The following is a 5,480-nucleotide window of genomic DNA, read 5'->3' on the forward strand; positions in this document are numbered from 1 at the left end:
AGAAAAAACATTTTATGGAAATGCTAGGATTCTATGCAGGCTTGCATTTATTAGTGCTAAGTTTACATAGTACATATGGCTCAGGCTAATTACATAGCAAGAGACCACTTAAAAATTACCCATACCAAGGCCCATATAAGCTTTCTGTCTACTTGGGGCTATTTTAATAGACTCATCAGAACATATCTGCAGAGAATACCTACTCTGGTGCTTTTAAATGTCATTTCCACAGATTTTTTTTTTTCTCAAACTACTCTTTTTAGCTGCCTAACCATCCCACTCCAGTCAACCTCTGCAGAAATAAGACTGACAGGGCTCAATTTATTTCAATAAAACCAGATGGACTTAACAGCAGCAATATTACTCTCATTACCAATGTCTCAACTTCAACAAAACTAAAATACACAGAACTAACAACTACTTCTTAGGACTTATTTTTTTCTTCACTTGAATAATTTACAAAGAACTTGATGTACAAAGCTTACTGTACAGTCAACAGAAATCTACCAATCCATCAAGCTGAGTGAAGTTAACACAGTAGAAGGGATAGATAATTCAGAGGGACCTGGGACACACTCAAAGCCTGCACACGAGAATCTAATGAGGTCTAACAAGGACAAGTGAAAGGTGTCACACATGGGTCAAGATAATCCCAGATGAGTACAGACTGGGAAAAAGAACTCACTGAGCAGCCCTGTGGAAGACTTCGAGGGGTCCCCGTGGACAAAAAGTCAGACATGACCCAGCAGTGCGTGCCTACAACCCAGAAGATTAACAGTTACATAGGCTGCAACAGAGGGGAGGCCAGCAGATTGAGGTAGGTCCATGTCCTCCTCTACTTTGCCCTTGTAAAGCCACATTTGAAATATGATCTGAGACAGGGGCCTCCGGCACAAGATGCAGAGCTGCTTGAGTGGATCCAGGGGGGCCGCAAATATGATCAAAGCACCTCTATAAGGATAGGTTGAAAAAACCGGGCTTGGAGAAGGCTCGAGGAAGACCTCACTACAGCCTTTCAGTACTTTAAGGGATCTTACAAGCACTTACAAAGTAATAGCAATAAGGGGAATAGCTTTCAATAAGAGGGTAGATCAAGGTTAGATGTTAGGAAGAAATTTTTTTACTCGTAAGGTGGTGAGGCACTCAAACAGGTTGCTCAGAGAAGTTGTGGATACCCCAGCCCTGCAGTAAAAATGGGTGCCCCAGGCAGTCTGATCCAGTGGTCGACAACACCGCCCATGGTGAGGGGGGGTGGAACTGTATGATCTTCAACGTCTCCAACCAAAGCCAATCTAAGATTCAATAGCAACACATTAGAATGAGTCAATACTCAGTACATACAAGTTTGTTTTTTTAAAAAAAAAGCATTTAATAAGCCTCTGATTGTACAAGTTTTACAATTAGTGAGATGAATCTGTATGGAAAGCACGCAGAAGATGGTTATTGGAGTTTACACAGGCACTATTGTAACTGCCCCTGACAAAGCATAACAAGCCATTATCTTTAAAATGGTGTATGACATTTGTGAAATTGAGTCTTTGCACTTGAATATGAAAAAAATACTTGTAGATGAGTACAAATTGTCAGGTTTTCTTTTTTCCTTTTTTCTTGTTGTTCTTTCTGTTCAGGCTGGACAAGTAAAAAAATTAAGTGATTGGATCAGGAATACTTCTGTCATTCTATTTTTTACACAAACGTTTTTTAAAAAAAGCTATGTAGGTCCTCTCTATCAAATCTAATGGGACAACTCAAAATTCCATGGAATAAAAATTGCTTTTATAAACATTCAGTTTTAAGAAGTTTCATTGTCGGAATCTAAGACATATACTTCAAAATATACTGCTCACATGACAATATAAAATGTAATCATGTATTAAAACACTTGTTGTATTTCAACTCATGCTAGAAAGTACATGGCTTTTTAATCCAAAAAGGAGCTAACTCTGTTATTGCTAGCAGATTACTACAGGAAATTACTGAAGAGGAATCATGACATGAGACACTTGCCTTCTTTACCTGACCTCACTGAAGCAAAACTTCCTGTAAATCTGCAGAACTAAAGAAAATTTTACATTTGGGAAAGAGTATTTTGGATAAGAAACCTGTCTGAGGACTTCAGGAGTAGAAGAAAAAGGGCACTAAAGTAAAATCTAAGACTGCTTGGATACTTCAGAAAGAAATTTAGAAGAAATGACAACATTTCGCTAGACACTGGAATAATAGAAAATTCTGAGCCAGCATCATGACATACATTGACAGACTCTGGAAAACACTGTCTTGGGAACAACGACCCACTTAGCTTAACATTCTGCTTTAATTTAAAGGACAGCAAGGGCAGCATTGACTCAAATAGTCTTAATTCCTCTACCACACAGGTTTTTTAGAAGACTACAGAGTTTGTCAGCTGTGACCAACAAATTGGATACTACTTAGAATTTACAGCACTATTACTTAGAAAGCCCACTTTAGAAAATAAGTAAGCTATAAGTAAGCTACAAGTGTAGCTCTCTAGCACATGGCTCATCCAAAGACTGTGTCAAATGCTCCACTTACAGATTTTACATTTATACTTCCTTATGAAGCCAGATATTGAATCTGTCTCCAGCCTTTTGAAACAGTTGTACAGGTAAGCTCTTCAGATATCTCTAGAGATGTTTTTATTTTTATTGCTATGCATCATATGCTAAGTGAATTACTCCATAGCTTGCAAGATGACCAGTGTTACACTCGCCACAAACGCAGATGCCTCACAAGATGCAGACACCTAACTAGTATTAAAGATGCCATAGCTGAGGCATCATAAGACCCTGTCTGCAACATTCTTTACTACTCCTGAACTTAACAAAATCTGGATGAGTAATCAAGATTAAAAGTGTGCTCCTATATTACTAATAAGAACATCTAGTTTTGATAATACTAAAAATTAAAAACCAATACAGAAGCTATTAATCCATGTAATTTGAATTTGAGAAACAAGCTCAGATTTTGTTCCTTAGGATTCATTTCTTCCCAACAAAGTAATGGAGAAGAAATTGTAAATATACATTCAGCTCAGTTTAATAGAAGACTTTTTTTTTTAAAGAAACAAATCAAAACAAATTAAGATCCCTCCCCTCCCCAAGTCCCATACTCAAGGACTTCAGTAAATAATTATCAGCAAAAATCTGGTACATACAAACAATTCAGATACAGAAAATGAACATCTAGTTACACTGGAAATTACATGACATTTCTTCAAGGAGAAAGGTAAGGCTTTTAGGTTTCCTAGATCAGTGAGAGAGGGAGAAATTCCTTGCCACTACGAAGTGTTTCAGCCTCTATCTCCACCAACCTCAACAGGCCGGGACAAGTGCAATACCACAGAAACGCACAGCATTGCAACTGATCCCAACCTGTGTAGAAAGGGGTACAATTTCTCCACATTTACTGACTGACTTGTCACTGCCACAGTCAGTTTTGCATGGATTTGCACAGCAGAGTATCATACAGCTGGATGCAAACCTGCAAAACTAACCAGAGAACAGTGTTCAATTTAACAACAAATTGCAAAACATGCTGAATATGTAGTTCTACAGCTAGCAGTACTTTAAGTGCTTATAATGCAGTAGATTAGTGAACACTACCTGCACTATAAGCACTTTAGTGCTACAAGAGCTGTCATCCACTAGTCTGCTGTTAAGTGAGAAAGGCCACAAAACATCCCATAATCAGCAGAAAGCTTTCAGACTCCTTGATGTAGATTATAACAGGCCACCATCAGTTTTGCATAGATTTGCACAACTACATTCTTCCTGTAGTGCAACTATGCAAAACTAACAGAAGACTGCAAAGCAGAAAGCTACTGGAACATCTACAGTAATAGCCTGAGTGACTGGATGAAGACATAACTTCTTATGCCAGAAGGAGCACTTAGGGCAGTAGATGCTAATCTACTTCACTATCTGCACTAGATGCACCTTAGTACAAAAAGCACTTGACACCACCACACAGTACCTTTCCAATCTCTGAAGTCCTGCAAGATCTCCTGAGGCAGTTGTCAACATAATGCTACAAGTGCCTTCACTGCAGTAGGTTCTATATATCACTACCTGCACTGTAAGCACTTTGACATTACTCTGACGCAACCAGCTTTTTTAGTAATTCAAGATATGTTGTTTACTTTGTTCCTGCTGAAAGAAAAGAACAAAGTGAGTATTGGGTCAGATTTTGAGTTGTACACTTTCAAGAACCAATATTCAGCCTCCATTTCTCTCAAGTTAGCTTAAGCAGCGCACTAACTCAGTCCAGGACTCTCACACAAAGTACCAGGGACATTAGAATCAATGCCGACAATAGCAGAAAGGCCCATTTGTGAAAATGCATCAACTACCTTTCCCGTATCATTTTCAGAACCGCATCAAAATTTCCAAACGTAAAAATAACTATTCCTTTTCAAAGACCAATCTGCAGCTGTAAGGGCAAGCTGTATCACAGTAATAAAAAAAAGGGTAAGGCCTTACATTTTAAGCAAATATAAGCAAAGTTAATGCTCAATTTGGATAATTAAGAATTTAAAAATTACATTCAGCAGCTTTTATTACCCTTCTGAATTCCAGAAAGCACCTTATAAAAAAGCAGCTGGTGTGTAATGTTTTCTACTTTGCATACAGATCGTAACATTTACTGTTACTGCCACAGATACCCTTTGCCTCAAGAGGGGGTTCCTCCCATTGGGTTTAGATGGGCCTGCCATGCAGTCAGAAAGTTTCCAGTAATGGCTGTAAGTTACCCTAGTAAGTTACAGCTGCTTATTACAGACCTGAGTTTCAAATTAAGCATTGGAGCACTAAACTCAAAAACTGAAAGCACATTTTATCCCCTCTTAAATGTGGTGCATGATATGAATGTGAAGTCTACCTTACTTGGCACATAACAGAAAACCCAAGAATAATACCTTGAAAACACAAGAGTTTCTTTAAACTGAAAAGGAACTTCACTGAAGAACAAAAAAAATACATGATTTAAACATGTTGAAGAGTCCTTCAGCACCCAGCTGCTTTTGTCAGACAAATGAACATTCAAAAAAAATGGGTATCACTCTCCCCTAAATGGCAGAAATTGTGGGCTGCTAAACATGCCCACAAACCCAGGAAAGTCTTTGAAATTCAGTGCACGACCAAATTCTCAGGCTCTGCCTCAAAAGCACGAGCTCTGCATTAAAAAATATTAATACAAGATAAGCGCTTACCATTTCCTGTGAAAAGCAACTTTCCCCACGAACATTCACTGCAACATCCACAACAAGCTCCCGCATTTTCTGCCGCCCATGTCGATACTGCAAAAATACCACCGAGTTACTCGCTTTGGGTCGCTGCGGAGAGAACAAAGTCAGACACCAAGTTTCCCGGTATCCTCCCCTCCACGTTCCCCCCGAAGGGCGCGAAACGCTCGGCTGCTCCCCGAGAGCAGCGGCCGCCCCCAGTCCCGAATCCTCCCTTTCC

General features: G+C 39.2%; 1 long non-coding RNA gene across 2 annotated transcripts; it reads right to left on the bottom strand.

Moving 5' to 3' along the window:
• Positions 1 to 245: 245 nt before the first annotated feature.
• Positions 246 to 5,474, bottom strand: LOC104917441. 2 transcript variants are annotated; one of them, XR_796858.2, is made up of 2 exons: positions 5,228 to 5,474; positions 246 to 1,292 (listed from the first exon to the last, which is right to left on the bottom strand). It is a non-coding gene; the product is annotated as an uncharacterized LOC104917441 (long non-coding RNA). The 2 variants fall into 2 exon arrangements; XR_004162566.1 differs by having other exon boundaries at positions 246 to 4,169.
• Between the last annotated feature and the right edge of the window lie 6 nt (positions 5,475 to 5,480).

The sequence above is a fragment of the Meleagris gallopavo genome, chromosome 1 (assembly GCF_000146605.3).
Source record: "Meleagris gallopavo isolate NT-WF06-2002-E0010 breed Aviagen turkey brand Nicholas breeding stock chromosome 1, Turkey_5.1, whole genome shotgun sequence".
NCBI classification, from domain to species: domain Eukaryota; kingdom Metazoa; phylum Chordata; class Aves; order Galliformes; family Phasianidae; genus Meleagris; species Meleagris gallopavo.